This window comes from Crinia signifera, chromosome 5 (assembly GCF_055691185.1).
Source record: "Crinia signifera chromosome 5, ASM5569118v1, whole genome shotgun sequence".
Taxonomy (NCBI): domain Eukaryota; kingdom Metazoa; phylum Chordata; class Amphibia; order Anura; family Myobatrachidae; genus Crinia; species Crinia signifera.
In genome coordinates, this window is record NC_139221.1 from 206,386,952 (window position 1) to 206,411,645 (window position 24,694).

A 24,694-nucleotide genomic window follows, 5' to 3' on the forward strand; every position below is an offset into this window, starting at 1 on the left:
GCCCTTCTCCACTCTATGTGCCGGACCCTGCTGCGGCACGCTTCCACCGCTCAGCTTGCGGTCTCGCCATCTTAGCAAGCAGCTGCACTTCAACACTTCAGCGGTTGCCAGCCTGCTATCTACAGCTGCCGGGAGCAGACTTACACTGTGGTTATACAGCAAAGAATTCCTTCACTTGGACTTCTGTGTGGGTAAGGTAAAATTCCCCTCCCTCCTGTCTTTACTAACATGCAGGCTTATCAGCTCATTGCCTACCTACCAACTGCCTAATCCTTATGGGACTTTCTGCAAGTCAATTTACTCGCTAAATGAAGGCTTTCGGTACTTATGTAATATCTGGACTCCCGTTTTTCTTATGAGACCGCGTCCCCTCACCACGCTTCGGGCACGGTGGCTGGCTGCGCTCGCCACACTATATAAAATCAACTCCATGCGTAGTTGAATAGTAGGGGTATGAAAAAATGGGGTGCATTTAACATGGGAGTCCAGATAACACATAAGTACCAGGCTTTCTTTTGGTTATACAAACCGGCTTACTCCAAGTGAACTGCCCTCCACAAACATGATTAAGTAAATGACCCAGCTGGGACGCCAGCATTTTTTATTGAGTCAGGTTGCAAATCAGGCCATCCTTTTTAGAACTTAACTATTGTATCCATAGTTATTGTTCTTGCATGTGTTTATTATATACCAATTTCTGTTGCTTACCCTCCTATAGCTTTGATTATTATTTGTATTTATAGATTTTTTCTAAAAAGTTTAACAACACAGCGTGTCCTGCATTATTGTGCTCATCGTGAGGTTATTATTCACTCTATAGGCCCACACACACACTAAAACATTTTAATTTTAAAAATCTTTGCCAAAATCTCTGATAGATATATCCGTCACCAAAGTAGTGCGTTCACACTGAGCTACTTTCCCAAAGAGCGAGAGATTTTCAGGAGGCGAAAGACTTTGCTGAAAATCTTTCACATCAAAGGCTATTTACATAATGGTCTGGGTTTGAATTCCAAGGGTGGGAGCAGGGGCTATTTATTCTGTGCTATTCTGTTATTAGGGCCTGATTCAGAAGTGATCGCTGGGCTGCATATATAGGTGAGTGATCAGTTAAACGCCACCCCACAAGGGGCCGAAATCTTGCCCCTTGTGAACGCCTGCATTTTCATTTGCAGCCAAGCAAGTAGGGAGAAACCAGTCACCATTGAATGTTTTCCCCTTGTTCCCAGTGCCAAGGAGGCCGCTGGCGACTTCCAATGGCCAGGTAACACCTGCATTTTCTGGTGGACTCCCAGAATATGGCGGTGGCACCCTCCAAAATGGCCGCTGCTGTCAAGCAGACAGCAAACGGGCAGCAATCAATCACAGGCGTGCCTGTGATCACAAAAAAGGCTTGGTCCACACGTGCACATGTGACAAGAATGGATGCTTTACCACCGTAATATACATTGGTGAGGCAGAGGCGGCGGTAACACATACATTGATTTTAAATTGTATAAGCACCCTAATGGGAGATACTTCCTGTAGCATTCAATGCACAGAGGGGAGGGTGGCGATCAGCGCAGCACCCGGGGTCCGGGAGTAACGAGCTGTAGGAAAAGGTGTCTGTGAAAAAAATAGCGGTGATGACAATAATGTAGTGATGAATAAGGTTAATGAAAACTGTACACAAAATCTATATAAATATGTTTCAGATCTCCGGATGGGAGAAAAGGTGGAGGCACTGTCATCCTAAACCTGGTTGATTATATCGAAGAAATCGACTCCCAATTGGCTGATGAAACAGTTTATCAGAAACTGCACGGAGACCCTACCAATCAGTTCAAAGCTGAACTAGACCAAATCCTTTTATCAGCCCATAAGTCGGGCTTGATCCCTGAGAAATTAAAATTAGCCCTCACACAAGATAATCCATCTGTTCCAGTTTTCTTCACTGTTCCTAAGATCCACAATTCCCTACAGAAACCACCTGGACGTCCCATCATCAGTGCCCATAACTCCATTTACCAACCTGTTTCCCAGTTTTTGGACACCCTTGTACAACCATTGATTACCAAACAACCATCCCACATCAAGGATACCACAGCCTTCCTGAATGCCCTAGCCTCAATACAGAAGATCCCGGAGGGGGCTCTGCTGGTCACACTGGATGTGACCAGCCTTTACACTAGTATCCCACAGGAAGACGGCCTAGTGGTATTGAGAGAGTTTTTGACAGTCAATGAGATGCATGGGCTAGACTTGGATCTATACATGACCCTCATGAAATTAACACTAAAGAACAATTATTTCCTGTTCAACGGGCATTTTTATTGCCAACTCAATGGGTGTGCCATGGGCAGTGCAATTTCGCCATCTTTTGCGAACATTTACATGTTTCAGCAAGAAAACAGCATGTTTTTTGAAAACCGGGACATCAGCCAGCATATCTTAATATTCACCAGATATATAGATGACCTATTCATGGTCTGGACATTGGGTCAACAACATCTGGAGTCGACCATTGCATCTATAAACAGACAGGACTCACCCATCAAGCTTACTTATCAATTCTCCACCATTGAAGTGAATTACCTTGACGTCAAGGTCACTCTGGAATCTGGCCGATTCATCACGGACATTTACTCAAAACCGACTGATAGAAACACACTGCTGAACTTCCGAAGCTTCCATCCCCGACCATTGAAATCTGCCCTGCCCAAATCACAAATGATGAGGGCAGCGAGAATTACAAGCGAAAAAAACAGGTTACCCATGGTCCTTGATAACTTTGTTTCCAAATTTGCCGACAGAGGCTACAATGTGAAACATCTGCTGCAACAAAAGGAGGAGGTCCTCTTAATGGACAGGGAACAACTATTACAAGTAAAATCCGGAACCGTCCCCTCCACACCTAAACAGGAAGTATTACCATTCGTCACCAAATATAATGTTACCAGTGCCATCCTTCCAAGAGCCACCAGAGCGCTTTGGCCCATAGTAAAGTCGGACAAAAATCTCCCAAGCCTGAATACTAAAAGACATATGATCTGCCATACTTAAGGCAGAAGTATTAAAGACACCATAGTGCACAGTGACATCACTGGCTTCGCTTCCAACTCTGTCAATAAGTCCAACTTCCTGACCCGTGCACCCGGCTGTTATAAATGCCTGGGTTGCACCACATGCCAGCATATGTTAACTGGGAGTAAATTTACACATCCGACCACCAAAAGGATACATATCATAAAGCACATTCTAACGTGCCAGACCACACACGTGGTTTACATTATACAGTGTCCCTGTAACCTGCTTTATATAGGCAAGACAATTAGATCCTTCAGGGAACGAATGGCCCTCCACCGGTCAGCCATAGGACAGTCAATATCTGGCAAAGGAAACGACCAACCGGTGGCCAAACACTTCCGACAAGCGGGCCATAGCCTCTCAGAACTTAAATACATGATCCTGGACCATATCCCCCCATCAATCCGCAGGGGAGACAGGGATGGCAACCTGTTGAAACTGGAAACCAGATGGATTCATCGGTTAAACACGGTGAAACCCCACGGCCTTAATGACCGCTTGCCACTGTCAGTATTTTCATAATCACACAAGTGACACTAAGCAAGAAGGGGACGACAGTACTCCTGTTATGTCCGTTACCAATGTCACAAAACAATAGCCAGATGACCCTCTATACAGCTGATGGATATTCCTGATAGGACTCATTCTCCACCAAAGACGCTCTGCTGCTAACTGTCATTGATATAAGAACAGACATTTTAGCATCAATTATCAGCATGGTCACTTACAGTACCCTGCATCTTTCTCCATTATCGTCCATGTATATATGTCACTATAGGGTGGTGGAAAAATCTCTGCACACAAACTACTTAGAGTTCCCCACACCTATCCTATCCATGGATCCTTCTCCCTAACAGCTAGCATGTACTTATCTATTTATTTGGTAACCACAGGGAACCCAGAAAGGTACCAATGAGCTTACTATACTAGCCTAATTCTTGCACCCGTTTAATTTTAATCTTCCTTTTTTTTTGCTCCGGTCAGGGTTCACAACCTTGCAGACACTTCTTTATTATTTTCACCATTCGCACAGCACTTATTCTCCCATCCGGAGATCTGAAACATATTTATATAGATTTTGTGTACAGTTTTCATTAACCTTATTCATCACTACATTATTGTCATCACCGCTATTTTTTTCACAGACACCTTTTCCTACAGCTCGTTACTCCCGGACCCCGGGTGCTGCGCTGATCGCCACCCTCCCCTCTGTGCATTGAATGCTACAGGAAGTATCTCCGTAGCAACAGATAGGCTTGCGTTCCATTGAGGGTGGACACAGTCTCCACCGTCCCCATGCCCCGCAGTGACGCACTTCCGGCTTCTACTTCCGGATAGGGGAATGGCGCCGAGCAGCAGCCCCGGGCTAATGGAGACTTGCTGACACCTTATTTAAGGGTGAGTCACTTTAACACTGTTGATTGTTGTTTTTCACTATACTATTGCCTTGACAAAGGGGCGTTGTTGCCTCGAAACGTTGGCTGCCTTTTAGCATTGTTTTTCAATTACACGCTTTGAATCAAGTCCCTGGAGTGCCTGCTTTTCTTCCCACGGATCTATATATATATATATTATTGGTACTTGTGTATTATCACGGCGCCCATCGCATCACAGACCATAAGGCATGCGATGCAACGCGATTGGCACCCGATGGTATACAATTAAAAATTGTATACCATTGTATATGGCATACAATGCCATATGATGCGATTTTTAAATTGTATAAGCACCCTAATGGGGGCTTACAATGTTAAATGCACCCCCACGCTACCCCCACTATGAACGTGAACCCGAAGCGCAGCGAGCCCGCGAGGGGCGGCGGTACGTGTCTTATGACCTTTTCATACCCCCACTATCCACGTCGGCGTGGAGTTGATTCTATATAGTTTGGCGAGCGCAGCGAGCCACCGAGCCGGAAGTGTGGCGAGCGCACACGGAATACATGTAAAGTAATACGCGTGTGCTCGCCACGCTTCGGGCTCAGTGGCTTGTTGCGCTCGCCACACTATATAAAATCAACTCCACGCCGACGTGGATAGTGGGGGTATGAAAAGGTCATAAGACACGTACCGCCGCCCCTCGCGGGCTCGCTGCGCTTCGGGTTCACGTTCATAGTGGGGGTAGCGTGGGGGTGCATTTAACATTGTAAGCCCCCATTAGGGTGCTTATACAATTTAAAAATCGCATCGTATGGCATTGTATGCCATATACAATGGTATACAATTTTTAATTGTATACCATCGGATGCCAATCGCGTTGCATCGCATGCCTTATGGTCTGTGATGCGATGGGCGCCGTGATAATACACAAAATATATATATATGAGAGAGGCGCTGTCACAACTCGCTGATGAAGTATGCTATGAAAAATTGGACTTCGATCCAACTTGGCAGTACAAAAAACAGATTGATCAAATCATTATCCTAGGAAAAAACAACAACTACATCCTGAAAGAAACAGCTGAATTTCTTACTCAACAACACCCCAAGATCCCAATACTCTACACACTCCCCAAGATTCACAATTCCCTTGTGTCCCCCCCGGGAAGGCCGATTATCTCGGCAAGGGATTCACTATGCCAACCCCTCTCCCAGCTGGTAGATTTCCATCTGCAGCCAGTGGTAAGAGGATTGGAGAGTTTCATCGCGGATACCCCTGATTTTCTCAGGAAAATCAATGACATTGCCGATATCCCAGCTAACACACTGTTGGTCACGCTAGATGTATCTAGCCTCTATACCAATATTCCGCATTCACTTGGTATTAGAGCCTGCCGCGAGAAACTATCTAATTGTGCCGATTACAAAGGACCTCCCATCGAATTTCTATTACTGTTGATAGAAACTATACTTACCAAGAACTACTTCCTGTTTGAAAACAGGTTTTACCTTCAAAAACAGGGCACGGCGATGGGGTCCAACATGGCCCCATCGTATGCCAATATATTCATGGCAGACTTTGAACAAAAGCATATTACTGGGAACAGTATATACAATACCGGCATCAGGATGTACGTACGGTACATTGATGATCTTTTTTTCCTATGGACTGCAGGTGAAGAGAAGCTTTTATCCTTCATTGACCATCTGAATTCAATACCTGGCACCATCCGGTTTACTGCTACCTTTAGCAGCAATATGATTAATTTTTTGGACACTACCCTGACACTGGTTGGGTCTACAATACAAACCAGCATATACACGAAGGATTCCGATAAAAATACGCTCCTGCATGCAACCAGCTATCACCCTGAACCCCTCAAAAAAGGCCTTCCGTATTCTCAGCTTCTGAGGGTGGCTCGCACCACCTCCAACTCGGATGAGTTACCATCAGCAATTTTGAACATGAAATTGAAATTCCTGGAGCGAGGATATGATGCAAGGGAAGTCGACACAGCCATCACTAAAGTCCTATCCCAAAATCGAAGTAGCATTCTACTAGCATGGGATAAGACTGACAGCACACATGATAAACGATTAAATCTGTGCAGCACCTACACGGTGGCATCCAACAAGATCCGCAAAAGTGTAAGAGAACATTGGCACTTACTGACTTCCGACCCTATCCTTGGCTCAGAAATCACTCAGATGCCACGGTTCGCCTACAGAAGGGGACTCAATCTAAAAGACTTACTAGTGGTTACAGACTCCACGATAACCAAACCCATCAAAGAAAGCTGGCTATACCGCAAGAAGGGCACATACAAGTGTGCAGGGTGCTCTAACTGCCCTTTCATGCTCACAGGCACTGAATTCACCAACCCCAGGGATGGGATTAAATACTCCAGCAGATTTCATCTAGATTGTTGTAGCAAATTCGTGATTTATGTCCTCCAATGCCCATGCAAATTGCTATACGTGGGTAAGACTATAAGAATGATGAAAGAAAGGCTTAGCCAACACCGATCTTCTATCAAGAAAAGTTACACCTGCCCGAGCTCACAGATTGAACTGAAAAACTTACCTGTGGCAAAACATTTTTTGGAAAAATCCCATAGTGTGAACCAACTACGGTGCATACTACTTGATCATATCCCACCGCTCAAGCGAGGAGGGGATAGAGATAAATTGCTCATGCAAAGAGAATTGCAATGGATTTACCGCCTGGACACCCTTTCCCCAAAGGGCCTTAATGAGGACTTCAAAATGGGATGTTTTCTCTAAAATGATCAAATGATTTTTCCATGTGAATAATTTCCATGCACTTTGTCTTCTTATCTTTCTTTCAACTTTATTTCTGTATCACCTCCTATCCAGCCATGATTGCACCGCCGTGTGCATTGGTTGGACTACTGAGATGTCGACATGGGATGTTGACACTGTACACACCGCCGTGTGTGTACGAGGGTGACCACAGTTGGGTCAATTATGTGTGTAATATGCATGTTTATTACAGATTGGTTGCACCGCCGAGTGCTGGATCTGTAGGATGTTATTCATTTAACACGGTACATTGAGTGCTGACCAATTAATGTCAGGCACACCGTCATGTTATGTACAGCATGTTATTCATGGATTGCTACTGGCTGACAGCAGTCCCGACGAGCGTGAACCCTCCACATTCCGTCACTAACATCCCGTCACAGTCATTCATTCTAGTTGACACTTTGGTACACAGTGGCTACGGCGCCTGCCGCAACCCTGTACACTTTCCCTATTTTCTACACCACACGTAACCTTAACCGTGCTGCTGCGATACTCTGCAGCGGCTGCCCATCACACCGCACAGAGGTCCACGGCCGCCGTATCAGACAGTTTACACTGTGCTGATGACGCGGCTGGACCAACCCCGGGATTCCCCGTGACGCGCTTCCACGCACACCCCCTGTCAAGCGGCCAGAGAGAGGCTGCTGTCAGTTAGTTTTTTGAAAACTTTTGGCGCATTTACTGCTCATATAAGCGCTTGACATTGATCTTGTGGTGACCCCTGACGAAGACTGGCTGAGCCCAGTTGAAACGGCCGTCGGGCTAAGCAGCTGTTACAGTGTACTGCGCAGCATGGAATAAAAGCCTTTTTTCTTCACCTACCTTTGAGTGCTGGTCTGGATCCTTCACAGTGTGTGTGGGGGGTAAGATATATATATATATATATATATATATATATATATATATATATATATATATATATATATATATATATATATATATATATATATAGACTGTCTGGCCCGGCACACCTCCTATACATTCAGCTGGCTGGGTGCCTTCACACAAATAGTGTATACAATGCGCTTTCCAGTGCGGCACTCCAAACAAATAACGATATATTCAGTAAGCTTCAACCATTTATTGGGAAGCTCAGCAGCAACGTTTCAATGCCACGGCGGGCATTGTCATCAGGCTGAAGAAATACAAAACAGGCACATACCTTTATAATACACCCAGTGACACCGGCGCCAAAGCGGGAGCGATGTGCGTCCCGTTGGCGCGCGCCTGTGACGTCAGATGCAGCTGACGTCCCGGCGTACATGGAATAGCGTGCTCCCATCACCAAGGATGCCCTTGTCATTATGGATCTTGAAAAATACCACCTACAAGTTATGACACATCTGAACGATGAAAAAACCTATCGGCAATTAGCCAATGACCCTACCACAGTATTCAAACGTGAACTTGAGACTATCCTTGTATCAGCTTTGGATAATGAACTTATCACGGAAAAATTGAAGCAAGCCCTCTTACCTAGTCACCCTTTGGTGCCTCTGTTTTATTGCACCCCTAAAATCCATAAAACCCTTGTCGACCCTCCTGGTCGACCTATAGGGGGAAATTTACTAAAGGAAATTTGTAAAAAATAGGTGTATTTGTATCCAGAAATACACTTATTTTTTACATTTACTACCTCGAAAATACGGCAATTTGTATTCGTATTGATGTGCTATCAATACGAATACGAATTGCCATATTTTCGGGATAGTAAATGTCAAAAATAAGTGTATTTCTGGATACAAATACACCTATTTTTTACAAATTTCCTTTAGTAAATTTCCCCCATAGTGGCTGCTAGGGAATCCCTGATGCAGCCCCTGTCTGTATATCTTGACAGTATCTTGCAGCCCAGTATACGGGCCCACACCAGATACTTACAGGATACTACAGCACTGTTACGTTCCCTACACAGCCTGAGGTTGCCTGATGAGTCGATCTATATGTTCACAATTGATGTATGCTCTTTATACACCACTATTCCCCACGCAGATGGGTTGTCTGCTTTGCGGACGTTTTTATGTAACTCCAGTGTTTATGTGGGGCCAGACATTGGCCTTGTTGCTGACCTCATGAACGTCATACTTACAAAAAAAAAAATTCTGTACAATTCAAAATTCTATTTACAGCTAGTGGGCGTGGCTATGGGGGCGGCGGTAGCTCCCTCATATGCCAACATTTTTATGTTTAGTTTTGAACAGGATTTCTTTTTCAACAACCCCATTATATCATCCAATATTATCTGTTACCATCGATATATTGATGATTTGTTAATTTTCTGGAAAGGGCCACCATCGACACTCTGTGGGTACATTGATGCACATAATGCATCCCCCAGCCCGATAAAGTTCACTTACAATGTTGACCAACATCAAATCCATTTTTTGGATGTGCTTATCAAACTTAATGATGGCATAATTACCACCTGCCTTTACACTAAGCCCACAGACCGAAATATATTATATTCTAGCTGCCACCCTCGTGCCTCTGTGAGAAGTCTACCACACTCACAGATGCTTCGTGTGAAGCGCATAGTGTCTGATCCTGTTGAGGCATCCGCGCAAATGGACTATATGGCTGACAAATTTGTCGCCAGGGGTTATCCCATAAATGAGCTGATGTCCACTAAACATAAGGTCATGCAACTTAACCGTGAAGATCTGTTAGTTGAGAAAACTACCAACCCAGCTACCTTGGATGTAATTCCATGGGTATCTACTTATCATCAAATGAGCCCTAACATATATCGCATATATCGCATTGCCCGTAAACACTGGCCCTTGGTCCAATCGGATCCAGATATTGGCATACAGAACACTAAACTCCTCACTAGCTATAAAAGATCGAGAAACATCAGAGACATGCTGGTGAAATCTGATGTACCTGTATAACCTGCCAGTTCATGATCCCTGGGCCTACATTTAACCACCCCCAAACAGGCAAAAAAATGGAGATTCGCCACACTCTATCTTGTAATTCCCAATATACGGTCTATCAAATAATCTGCCCTTGCGGATTATCGTATATTGGGAAAACAGAGCTGACGTTCAAAGAACGTATGGCCGGACATAGATCCGCCATCAAAAAAGCTCTGTTGTCTGGCAATAGTGACAAGCCGGTAGCAAGTCACTTTGTGACTCATAAACACAATGCCACCTCCATTAAATACAGGATGATTGATCACATCCCCCCCACACTCTGTGGGGGTGATCGTGCCTCTGACCTTATGAGATGTGAGGCTAGATGGATCATTCGTCTAGGCACAGTAGCACCCCATGGGCTTAGTGAATACACTGGTATCTCTGCCCTGTCATAAGATTTATTTGTGCTGCTATTTAATATTTAATACTTGGTTTATTTACAGTGTCTTCTTGTACCTTGTCTAACATGCATCTTTGTATTTCTTTTCTGTATTTCCACAACAGTGTGCGATGAAGCTGCAGCGGCAGGCGTCTGTAACATTCTGACAGCCGTGACTATGTTATTGTTTACACTGTATCCTTGGTGATGGGAGCACGCTATTCCATGTACGCCAGCTGCATCTGACGTCACAGGCGCGCGCCAACGGGACACACATCGCTCCCGCTTTGGCGCTGGTGTCACTGGGTGTATTATAAAGGTATGTGCCTGTTTTGTATTTCTTCAGCCTGATGACAATGCCCGCCGTGGCATTGAAACGTTGCTGCTGAGCTTCCCAATAAATGGTTGAAGCTTACTGAATATATCGTTATTTGTTTGGAGTGCCGCACTGGAAAACAATATATATATATATATATATATATTAGCAGGCACTCCTTGATAACTCCGCTAAGGTACACCCCGGGTGCCATCCACAGATAAACAATAATGCAGAAGGAATTGGCGTCACTCCGGGGAAATTTTCAAATGAATAAATTTATTTGAGGAAAAAGTCGACATGACCAACATGCTCATGTCGACTTTTTCTCAAATAAATGTATTCATTTGAAAATTTCCCCGGAGTGATGCCAATTCCTTCTGCATTATATATATATATATATATATATATATATATATATATATATATATATATATATATATAAAAATATATACATTTTCACAAAGTCTGCACTCAAGTAAACATTCTTTGATAGGGGGGTGAGCCTACAGATGGGGTATGTATACACATGTTTATTATGGGCTGTTCCACTTACCATATATACTCAAGTATAAGCCTACTTTTTCAGAAAAAAAATTATGCTGAAAAAGCCCCCCTCGGCTTATATTCGAGTGAGGGTCCCACTTGAGTCAATACGTTTTCCCAGTTTTTTTGTTGTAAAATTAGGTGCCTCAGCTTATATTCGGGTCGACTTATACTCGAGTATATACGGTATGTATGGTTTTCCTTATAGTGCTTGGACCACGAATAAGAGGTCCAAAATGAGCGTTATGTGGTTACACAATTTGTGAGTGGGGTGACCGGGAGTGATGAGGTCACTTCCTGTAGACAGGTACTTAAGCTGGCCCGGTGAGGCAGTACAGGTGTATCTCCTGTTTAGGATGGATGCCAGGTTGGTTGTCTGATGGATTTATTTTGTGGCTGTACTATATCCTGATGATGGTACGTTCTGGACCAAAAACGTCATGTTACATCGATGGTATGTCAGCTTATATTCAATTTTATGGAATACAATCCTGTTGATATTTTACTTCAATGGTGAGTGCCCTTTTCCTCTAATATAATAGAATATATATATTTTCAGCTGAAAATCGGCAAGTGTGTTCGGGCCTTATGTCTGTGTAACAGTGCGGTGTGTACCAAAATCATTTTCTTGCAAATTCCCTCTAAAACCTATAGTAAGCTCTCCACACTTGCAGCCGTTATGAAGGGCTTATTTTGGTAATATATTTCTATTGTGGTTCTATTATTAAATCAAGATAGCGTCTGGGTTCTCTGGAGTGTGGTTTACCACCCCCCAAGAGATAACTTTTTATCCTTCAGTGGAGTGACACCCCACTGACTGTCACTCACACGGCCATAGCCGGAACCAGGAATCACACTGCCACAGAGAGGGAGCAGTGAGTGGAGACCAGCGGCTGCTCCTACCTCTGCAGAGGAGGGGGCTGCCACAATGCGGGCTTCCGCTGCCGCTATTCTCCTGGTCCCAGTTCCCACCGCTCCCAACGACCAGTCTAGGTCCCTGCCACAGGGCCAGCGCATGCACAGCAGCTTCTTCGGTACTGCGCATACACTGGCACCAGCATCTATGGGGTGCTTTTGCAGCAGCCCACATATGCATATTCAGGGTTCCAGGTCTGGCGCATGCACAGTATCATCCTCATACTGTGCATGTGCAGAACCCGGTTTTTATGGGGGAATACCTCCCAATTGGACTGCCTTGGGTGAATGGCAGGTCAGAAATTGCAACAAGGTGATGCTGTGCGCTACTGGTTTAGATAGAATGTATCTGCTGAGTGAATAAGGCTGGACACACTGCTTAAATTGTATCAATTTTTATATTAGTAGAAAAGGGGATAAATTATACAGGTCTCATACATAGTAATAATCAATACAGTACAGTAATATGAAAAGTAAAAAATAATGATAAATAAAAAATAATAAATAAAAATAAATAAATACACAATGATAAGAAAAAAGGGATTTTTGTAAGAACTTACCATTCGAATCCCTTTCTCTGATATGGTCCTGGTGACACAGCTCAACATTGGGATGTAGGAGGGTCCGTAGGAGCCAGGCACCTATCCTAAAGCTTTTGGAGGGTAGGCTCCTCCCTTCTGCATCCCTTCAGTTCAATCTTTCAAAGCCACTGGAATACATTAACTCAGTACAAACGCCTGCACATATTATATGCACAATTTCAAAAATAACTTTTCAACCATATATAACATGAAAACATCATGAACCTGGCATACTTACTGAGCGTAAGGGAGGGATCGCTGGGTCACCAGGACCATATCAGAGAAAGGGATTCGAACGGTAAGTTCTTACAAAAATCCCTTTTTCTCTTTCAATGGTCCTGGTGACACAGCTCAACATTGGGACGTTCCAGAGCCGGTCCTTTGGGTGGGTATGCTCAGGTCTGCAGCTCTCATCACTGCTCGCCCGAATGATGCGTCCTCCAACGCGAACTCATGGAACCTATAGAATTTGGCAAAAGTATGAACAGATGACCAAGTGGCAGCCCTGCAAACCTGCTCAGCTGTTGCCCCATGTCGAACCGCCCAAGAGGTGGCGACTGACCTGGTGGTATGCGCATTAATCCTGGCCGGCACAGGCCTACCAACTTTAGTATATGCAAAAGCAATTACAGAACGCAACCACCTAGCAATAGTCTGCTTAGAAGCGGGCCAACCAATTTTGTGTACATCATACAAAACTAGTAAAGTATCAGTCTTCCTGACACTCTTTACTCTGTCCACATAAATGCGCAAGGCGCGCACAACATCCACATTCCTCAATTTGTCCCTTTTCCTCGAACCCTCTGGGGGTTGAAACACAGGCAGAACTATCTCCTGATTTAGATGAAAAGCAGAGACTACTTTTGGTAAAAATTGGGGTACTGTCCTATCATCATCCTAAAAACAGCCCTATCATCATGAAATATAAGGAAGGGAGACTTGCAGGACAATGCTCCCAACTCCGACACTCTTTTTGCTGACGCCACCGCCAATAAAAATACCAGTTTCCATGTAAGGAATTTAAGGTCAGCCGACCTTAATGGCTCAAAAGGCGCCTTCTGAAGGCACTCCAGAACCAGAGATAAATCCCATGGCGCTACTGGTTGCTTGTAGGGAGGTTTCAATCGAGAAACTCCTTGTAGGAAGGTCTGTTCTTCCGGTAACAATGCTATCCTTTTTTGGAAATAAATTGAGAAGGCCGAGATCTGCACTTTGAGTGACTGAAGGCTTAACCCAGAGGAAAAGCCATCCTGCAAAAACTCCAGCAATTTCACCAATCTAAATCGCGATGTGTGTGACTTCTGCCTTTCACACCACCGAATATAGGTCTTCCAGACCCTATAATAATTTGCAGAAGACACTGACTTTCTAGCTTTAATCATGGTGTTAACCACAGCCTCTGAGAACCCTTTGTTCTTCAAGATGGTGGTCTCAACAGCCAAGCCGTCAAATTTAACCGAGCTGAATCCCGATGGTTGAACGATCCTTGGTTTAGAAGGTCTGACCTCAGAGGTAGACGCCACGAGTCCACAGACAATCTCTGAAGCCTCGAGTACCAGGACCTCCTTGGCCAATCTGGGGCCACTAAAATCACCGGGATTGCCTGGGCCTGTATCTTTTTCAAAACTTTTGCCAGCATTGGAACTGGCGGAAAACAAAAAGTAGATTCCCCTCCCAGGAGATGGTCATAGCATCCACTGCTTCTGCCAGTGGATCCCTCGTCCTGGCATAGAACCTGGGTACTTGATGGTTGAACCTGGATGCCATCAGATCCACATCCGGAGTTCCCCATATCAGTGTAATTTGATTAAATACTTGTGGGTTCAGGCTCCATTCTCCTTCCATCAGCTCCTCCCTGCTCAGGAAGTCGGCCTCTATATTCTCCACTCCTGGTATGAATATCGCTGATAACGCTGGAACATTCTGTTCCGCCCACAAGAAGATCCGGGACACTTCCCACATAGCCAATTTGCTGCGTGTGCCTCCCTGGTGATTCAGATACGCCACAGCTGTGGCGTTGTCGGTCTGAATCCTTAAAGGGAGCCCCTGTAATCTTTCTCCCTCCAGAGAAATCACCTTCCACACAGCCCTCAGTTCCAGGATGTTGATCGGTAAGGCAGACTCCTCCGAAGTCCACAAGCCCTGCAGACGCAGGTCCAAGACTACTGCCCCCCAGCCCCTGAGACTGGCGTCGGTTGTGACTACCAGCCAGCTCCAGGACTGCAGAGACCGACTCCACTGAAGGGAATCCACCTCTGTCCACCATTTCAGGGAGGATCGAGCTTCTCGGGACAACACTATTTGTTCTGACTTCATGGTCTGAGTATTCCCTGACCAGGCTGTCAGAATGTTCCACTGGAACACTCGAGAGTGGAACCTGGCGAACTGTAACATCTCGAAAGACGCCACCATCTTCCCCAGCAGTTTGAGGCACCTCCATACTGATGTGCTCTGAGACCCGAGGATCTCCTGGACCAAGGCAGCCAGATCCCTGGCCTCTGGTAGAAATACCCGATGTAGGTGGGTATCCAGAACTCCCAGGAATTGGAGTCTCTGTGACGGCACCAACTGAGACTTTTGTAAATTTAAAAGCCAGCCGTGAGCCTGCAAAAACCTGATGGCTTCTGCCAAGTGATTTTTCAACTTTTCTGCTGACTCTGCTTTGAACAGCAGGTCGTCCAAATATGGAATCACCGTGATTCCCCTCAATCGAAGCACTGCCACCATTACTGACATTATCTTGGTGAATACGCTTGGCGCTGTAGCCAGACCGAAGGGCAACGCCTGGAATTGCAAATGCAGGTCTCCTATCGCAAACCTCAATAGAGCCTGATGTTCTGGGTGGATAGGAAAATGAAGGTATGCGTCCTGGACATCCATGGACGCCAAAAATTCTCCCTGGTCCAGGCTTAGCAGCACAGACCGTAGAGACTCCATTTTGAAATGGTCTACCCACAAATGGATATTTAATGACTTTAAGTTTAGGATCGGTGTGAAAGACCCGTCTGGTTTGGGCACCAAAAACAGAGTGGAATAAAAGCCTTTCTTCCACTCCGCTCTGGGGACCGGGACCACCACACCCTTCTCTAAAAGAGAGTGAGCCGCTCCCAAGAGAGCCATACGGAGCCGAGCCTCCTTTGGTAGTGGTGTGGGAATGAATCTTCTCGGAGGAAGACCCTTGAAGGGAATTCTGTAACCCTGGGATATAATTTCTAACACCCAAGAATCCCGGTCTAACAGTGCCCATGCGTCTCTGAACAGTGTCAGACGTCCCCCCACCTTGACCACCGCCGGGCAAAACCCCTGGTAGTCATGCGGAGGGTTTGTCCTCTCCTTTGGTGTTTGGTTTCTTATGAAAGGAACCAAATTTAGACTTTGGGGCCTTGCCCCTGGAGGACTGAAACTTTCCCCTAAAAGACTGTCCTTGAAAAGATGCACCTCCTCTAGGGGAGGGCCGAAAGGTCGGCCTGAAAGCAGAAAACCTTGATGTCTGCTTGGCTGCAGGGGCTGGCAGGAAAGTACTTTTGCCACCTGTGGCCTGCTTAATAATCTCTTCCAGTTCTGAACCAAATAACAGTTTTTTTTTCCTTTAAAAGCTAATGCCTCTAAGGCCTTCTTAGACTCGTTATCTGCCTCCCAAGCCTTAAGCCAGCGCACTCTCCTGGCATTGACAGACACTGTGGAAACTCTGGCAGCCATTTTGAGAGCTTCCTCCTCAGCCTCCAGCACATACTCTGCAGCTGCTTTAAGCTTCTCCGCAAGCAATAACACCCAAGGGTCAGCGTGTAAGATAGTGCACAAATCATTGGCCTATACAATCATGGCCTTAGAGACCCAGGCTGAAGCAATCAGAGGACGTAGGGTGTATCCCACCCCTTCAAAGATTGCCTTGAGGTTACCCTCCAGCTTCTTGTATACTGGGTCCTTAAAGGCTGCTCCCCCTTGCACTGGTAGTACAGTGGCTTTTGACAAACGTGCCACAGAAGCATCTACCACTGGAACTTTCTCCCAGAGATCTGCATGAGCCTCAGGCATGGGGTATAGACTTAAAAATCTCTTTGGCATTTGCAGCCTTTTATCGGGCGTTTTCCAAGCCCCTTCCAATAAATCCTGTAAACCTTCATCTGCAGGGAAGGTAACAGCTTCCTTACGCTGCCGTTTAAACACACCTTTTGCAGGAGTTTTATCTTCCACAGACAAATTCAAAGACTGTTTTATAGCAGTAATCAAATCTTCCACCCCTGCGGCTGAGGAATCCTCAGAATCATCACCCTGCTCCCAGGGAATGTCTGCATATGCTCCATCCTCTTCATCAACAATTAAAGGCACTGAGTAAGACCTTTTAGGGGTCCCCACAGCATCAACATCAATCTTGTCTAGCAATTCACTAAACCTGTTAATCCCTTTTGCAGTATCCTGCATTACCTGAATAAGACCAGGATCTGCCTGGGTCAGAGGCAAGGAGCCAGAGGACTGCTGAGATGATGACATAGGTCTCTGAGAATCTACCAAGACATCATTCTGTCTGTCCAGCAATTGCACTAAAGCATTTACAGACCTGCCCAGGGCACTGGCCCACGCAGGTTCCAATTGCTCTACCCTCTGGGGTTCACTAGCCATGGGTCTCACAGCCGCGCAAGTGATACACAAGCCCCCCTTGGCCATCTGCTCAGGGACAAATTTCAGTGTACAGACACTGCAAGCGCTCAATGTATTAGGGGCTCCCTCCCCCAAAACCAAAGCCTGTTGCTCAGACATGATGTAAAGTAACAGTCACAGTGCATTCAATGTACAAGCGTTTATACAGAGTCAATGCACCCAGCCACTTATCAGTCTGTTGGTTTCAGATGTGGGGAAAACGATGCCCAGGAAATCCAACACTCTGCCAGGATCTGTCAGCCAGCTAAGCTCCGCTGCAAGCGTTCCAAAAGGCGCCAAAACAGAGTGAGGGAAGAGACCAAGTCCCTGCTGCTGCGGGGTCCGTGACTTTTGGCGCCAACCACACCCAGACAGCCGCTCCCATTGCAGGATCTCCTAGTTCCAGTATCTCCCCCTCAGCTGGGGACCACTTGGAACATGCCTGTAACCACACTGCTGTCCTCTCATATAGGAGCTCAGTGTGTAAGCTCCGCAGAAAATGGCCGCCGCCATCACGGAGCGCCTGTCCCCCATGATCCCCACCTAGCGTGAAGCCGGTTTCAGAGCGCTCTGGAGCCCAGGCAGCTTCTTAAAAGAAGCTGTAAGCGCTGCACAGGGAGGCCAGACAGCGTCTCCCCTGTGCACAGTGAGCTGACAGGACGCACTTCTGTCAGCTCCTGCTGCGCTAGCAGTGTGAGGATTCACTAATGAGAATCCTCACACTGGCCCTTATTCAGATCTGTGCGGCCGGAGCCGCATACGTTGCTCCGGCCGCACAAACCAATCCCGGCCCACAATACGGATCGCCACGGCCGTCCGTACACGGACGGCTGGCGATCCGCATGAAAATGGTGGGGCGTACGCCTCCACCATGGTGGGAGCTGCCCCCTGCATTCGATGGTCGGCGACCATCGAAGGCAGGGCCGCACGCCCCACCAGCTCCCGCAAGCTGAGACCACACGGACAATCGTCCGTGTGAAAGCTTGTATGGGGGCGGAGAGCTGACATCCGGCGATGTCAGCTTTCCGCCCCCATCACTGGCGTCATAGCCTCATTACCATGCATACGCCCCGCGTTTGCATGGGAACGCCCATGAAACGCGGGGCGTATGCATAGGGAAATGAGGCTATTAAGCCCCTCACGCCCCTATACGCCCCCTTTGCGGCATCGAAAATTTATGTGCGGCGATTTCGCCTGCACATGCGCAGAGTGACCTCTGCGCATGTGCAGAGTGAAAACATCGGCGGTACGGCCGCACGCGGGCCGTACCGCACAGATCGGAATAAGGGCCATAGTGCCTACCTAGCTAGTGTAAAAGTTAATAAAATAATAAAAACCCTAACTAACTCTAATCCTTCGGCTGCTCCGGCAGACCTTTAGAATAGCACCCACTCCAGTGGGCACCTAACACGAACTGAAGAGTCTGGGATGCAGAAGGGAGGAGCCTACCCTCCAAAAGCTTTAGGATAGGTGCCTGGCTCCTACGGACCCTCCTACATCCCAATGTTGAGCTGTGTCACCAGGACCATTGAAAGAGAAATATCAAGTGATATTTTGGGTATGAGGTCTGCAATAAATTAAGTGGGGGAGTGGTGCTGTTAGTACTAACAGTTCAATGCCTTTTGGTAGAGTTCGTCCTTTGCACGATTTATGGATAATAGGAAATAGTGGAATGTAGTGGATACATTCTAAAAATTCCTACATTTTTTACAGTAGTAAACTTTTACTACTGTAAAAAAATTTATGAATTTTTAGAATGTATTCTGATTTTGTGTATATATTCACAGATTTTATAACATTGCCCGACATAAGGAATACCTTACATGTTAAACAACCCCTTATATTGGTATCTATTTTTTAAAAGTTTTTTTACATTCTTTGTAAGTTATTTTTGTGTGGTATACTTATAGTTTGCCCACTCTTTCTTTCTGTACCACTTTTAGCAATGCCCCTGATTAAGTCATGTTGACAAAACGCGTCAGGCTTCTTAAGTAAAGAATTACGCTTTGAACGAAGTCTACGTTGCATTGTTGAATATTCAAAATCCACTTCAGAGAAATGAATGATTGTCATATAATGTTTATCTGTACACTCATTTGCTAGGTGATACTATTAGAGCACACTCCTACCTGCCACCCCACTGTGTGTGCATGTTCCATGTCACCCGTTCGGTGGCTTCTGTGGAAGTTGTCCATTATAACTGAAATAGCAGCAATCCTAGTCTCTGTTATAGCTTTAAAATACCTTTATTTGCTTTAACATTTCAGATGTTAGCCGACGATGGGGTAACACACAAAATGTTGAAGCAAATAAAGGCATCATAAAGCTATAAGAGACTTGGGGTGCCACTATTTCATGTATATATGAGGTCTCCCACATATTCGCTGCCGGCCGCCGCTCATCGGCTGGTATAACCAGCAAATGAGCGAGGGAGTGGACAGCTTTCCATAGTGTCCCACTATGGAAGGCAGTCTACCCTGGGGAAAATACGCTCAGTGTGTATGCACTGAGCATTTTTCAGCCCAGCGATTTTCCCATCATTGGGCACCATACACGCTAGGCCAGTGTTGTCAAACTCATGGCCATCCACATGTTGTGGAACTACACATCCCAGCATTCCCTGCCACAGATTTTATATAATGGATTGCTAAAATGGTGGCAGGGCATGCAGGGACATGTAGTTCAACAACAACTGGAGGGGCATGAGTTTGACACCACTGCGCTAGGCAATATTGCCCAGTGTGTATGGACCTTTACTGAATGTAACTTGTTACCACTTTTGGTGGACAAATCAGAATACGGACAGAGAAACAGTTAAAGCTCCTCTAGTAATCATTGGGGAGACTATATATATATATATATATATATATATATATATATATATATATATATATATATATATATATATATATATATATATATATACACACACACACACACACACACACACACACACACACACATATATATATACACATATACATAAACATAAACATATACAGGTTGAGTATCCCGTATCCGAGTATCCGTTATTCCGAAAACCATACATTCCAGAAAGTGACATTTTTATTTTATTTTTTGCTAAAAACTCACTGGGGACATTTGTAACATCACTACTGGTGACATGATATGTAACTGGCAATATATATGTGCAAGAAAATGATTGCTTGGCATTCAAATTCAATACCTGAGATATTACACAAATTTTGTTTCCTGTTTTGAAACCTTGTTTTTTGAACAAATAAAATATATTTGTGTGTATTTTATGTGGTAATAAAATATATTTGTGTGTATTTTATGTGTTTATACAGCATAAATGCAAGATACTTCAAAATACATCATTGAAATATTAAAATATTCCAAAATACGGAATAATCCGTTATCCAAAATTCTCCTGGTCCCGAGCATTTTGGATACAGGATACTCAACCTGTATGTATGTATGTATGTATGTATGTATGTATGTATGTATGTATGTATGTATGTATATATATATATATATATATATATATATCCGGTAGATGTGGCACTCGTAGCTTGTTGTAATATAAATGACAATAGCCAAAATTATAACAACGTTTAAAATTTTAGTAATTTTTCCTCAGGTTACAATCATTCATTCAATCATTGTAACCTGATGAAAAATTACTAAAATTTGAAACGTTGTTATAATTTTGGCTATTGTCATTTATATTAAGCTACGAGTGCCACATCTACCGGCTCTATACCTATTCATTTATGCTGGCACCAGCTGAAGCTACCTTTGTTGTTTGGAGTGCCTGACCCTACGCCTGTTTATATATATATATATATATATACAGGTTGAGTATCCCTTATCCAAAATGCTCGGGACCAGGAGAATTTTGGATAACGGATTATTCCGTATTTCGGAATATTTTAATATTTCAATGATGTATTTTGAAGTATCTTGCATTTATGCTGTATAAACACATAATATACACACAAATATATTTTATTACCACATAAAATACACACAAATATATTTTAATTGTTCAAAAAACAAGGTTTCAAAACGTGAAACAAAATGTGTGTACTATCTCAGCACTGAATTTGAATGCCAAGCAATCATTGTCTTGCACATATATAGTGCCAGTTACATATCATGTCCCCAGTGATGCTGTTACAAATGTCCCCAGTGAGTTTTTAGCAAAAAAAAAATTTTTTTTCACTTTCTGGAATGTCCGTATTTCGGAATAATTCGGATAACGGATATTCGGATACGGGATACTCGACCTGTATATATATAGAAGTCAGTTTCAAACAAGCAGCGGCACTCCACGGTTTACTGTGATCAAAGATTTATTCCAACGTTTCGGGGCGTATTCCCCCCGTTCTCAAGGATACAGTGCAACAAAAGTGAAACATACAAAACGGTTTAAATACCAAAATAAAAGTGTATACTCACGGTGCCTCAGCGAGAATCAGGCTGCCCGGCGTCTGCTGTGACTTCCGGTGAACTCCGGAAGGTGGAGGGTGTGTACTGGTCTGACGCGTATGGTGGGCGCGTCACTCTGGCTTGTTGCCAGGATACCGGGAGACGCTGCGGGGACAGGACGCGCCGGGCTCACCATTCCCTTCACTGAGGCACTGTTAATAAAAAATGCATAAGTAAATACAGTGTAAATAATGTAAAAAACATGTGATCACTGTGCATGATAAGACTGTACAATTAAGTCACAGATTTAAAGACGCATCAGACCCGCTGATGCTGTGTAAGGAGAGGTGATGCTGCGGCTTGGGCAGTAACACCTTAGTGGTGTGAGTGACAGATATAGGGAGGTCCTGTGTCCAACTGCTGGAAAGAACCTGAAGGGTGGGCACCCAGGGTGGGCTGATGGAGTGACAGATTGTTTAAAATCCCTTTAGCGGGATGCTGCAGCAGGTTGTACGGCAACAAGTAGATGAGGTCATACTTGTTATTATAGGACAAATATATCTGGGGGTACAATGTGGAACAATGCAGCATGGATTGATCTGACAAAAAACATGCCCAAAACGGTGAATGAATAAATAAATAAATGGACACCCTCTATTTAAATCCAAAAACATTCATGTTCAGTCTCTCATTGAGGCCTTTGGGTTTGCATGTGTCCAGTGTGAGAATCCATTTTGCCTCTCGCTTAAGCAGGATACCTGCTCTATCACCCCCTCTTAGTGATGCAGGTATCTGGTCTATGGTCATATATTTAAGGTCAGATAGTTTATGTCCTTTGTCCACTAAGTGCTTGGCCAGCGGTTGGTCAGCTGGTTTACCCTTTAATGCATTGTTAATCGTGGATCTATGCATGGCCATGCGTTCTCTCATGTTCCGAGTGGTCTTCCCCACGTACATCAATTGGCATGGGCATGTGGCCATGTAAACTACGTGGGTGGACATGCAATTTAGGACGTGCTTAATTTTATATGACTGGGTTTTGGCGGAGTTGTAGAAAGTGCTACCAACAATCATGTGTGAACAAGTGACACATTTTGGGCATTTGTAGCAGCCATTTGGCTTACTTAGGAAGTGTGTCCTGGTAGTTTCACTGTTAAAGTTAGATATGTCCGTGTGGACTACATAGTCTCTTATGTTTCTACCTTTTCGGAACACGGTCATAGGTTTTACTTCCTTGAGGTCTGTAAGGGTCTTGTCTGTAGCAACTATCGGCCATAGGGCTCTAGTGGCTCGATTTAATATTCGGCTTGTAGTAGTGAAATTGGACACCCATGGCATGATGTTCTTTGCATTGCGCTGTTTGGTGGTCAATAGCTGTGACCTGGGTATCAACATAATTTCTCTTTTGGTGTTGCTCAGATCCTTATAGTCATATCCTCTTTCCCAGAACTTTCTGATTGTTTTGTCAAGTTCTTCTGATAATTTATCTGGGTCACTTGTTATGCGTGCTATACGGTACATTTGAGACCGTGGTAGGCCTTGTTTGAGGGCTCTGGGATGGAAACAATTGGCCCTGAGCACGGTGTTTTTGTCTGTTGGTTTGGTATAGGGAGTGGTAGAGATGATACCATCCTTGATTGTTATCAGGACGTCCAGATAGTGCATGGATTCTAATGAGTATTCATATGTGACTTTGATGGTAGATGTTCGCTCATTGATGCTATTGAGAAGATTTTTCAGTGCAGCCTCTCCCCCTGTCCAAAATATACATAAGTCATCTATGTAGCGAGAATACGAGAGGATGTTGTTGGATATTTCTGCATCATCAAAGAACATCGCTTGTTCCTCTGCGAACATGAATACGTTTGCATATGAAGGGGAGACGTTGCTCCCCATAGAGCATCCCGCTGTTTGGAGAAAAAACTCTTTGTCAAAAATGAAATAATTTTTGGTGAGTACCATTTCTAGAAGGCCCATGAAGAGGTCAATGTTGATACTGTCCATCTGTTCCTGTAAAAGGAAATGTCTCATGGCTTGTAATCCACTCCCATGTGGGATGTTGGTGTACAGACTACATATGTCTAACACACAGACAATGGTACCTGGTGGCAGCGGTCCCAATTGGTTGATTTTTACGAGAAAACTGGTGGTGTCTTTGATAAAGGTACGTTGTTTCATCACTAGGGGCTGAAGAATTCCATCTAGGAACTGTGATATTGGTTGTAATAGTGATTTGTTCGCCGATATAATCGGTCTCCCCGGTGGTCGTAGTTGATTTTTGTGTACCTTTGGTACGGTATAGAGAATGGGTGTCATATGATGATCTTGGGTTAAGGCAGTTTTTAACTTCTCAGAAATGAGTTTGGCATCATAGGCTTCTTGTAGAAGTGCATCCACTTGTTTTTTATATTGGCGAGTGGGATCTCCCCTTAATTTGGTATATGTGGATGTATCTTCTAATTGTTGTCGGGCTTCATTGCGGTAATACTCGATGTCCATGACGACTATCCCGCCCCCCTTATCGGCGGGGCGGATGATGACATCTTTATAATCAGCAAGGACTTTTAATGCTGTCATCTCGGTTTTGTTGAGATTGTAGTGGTGGACTGTGGCTGCTTTAGTGTATTTGTCGACACTCTCATCAAGTAGTCTGGAAAAGGTCTTGATGGCTGGGTTCTGCGATGTGGGGTCAAAATTTGACTGGTGTCGTTGGTTGATGAAGTTCTGGTGTG

The 24,694-nt window shown here is 44.7% G+C and overlaps 1 protein-coding gene across 3 annotated transcripts in view; it reads right to left on the reverse strand.

Annotated features, from left to right (window-relative positions):
- Positions 1 to 24,694, reverse strand: part of DPY19L1 (dpy-19 like C-mannosyltransferase 1) — a 296,815-nt gene that overhangs the window by 226,511 nt on the left and 45,610 nt on the right. The gene's annotated exons all lie outside the window — the stretch shown is intronic.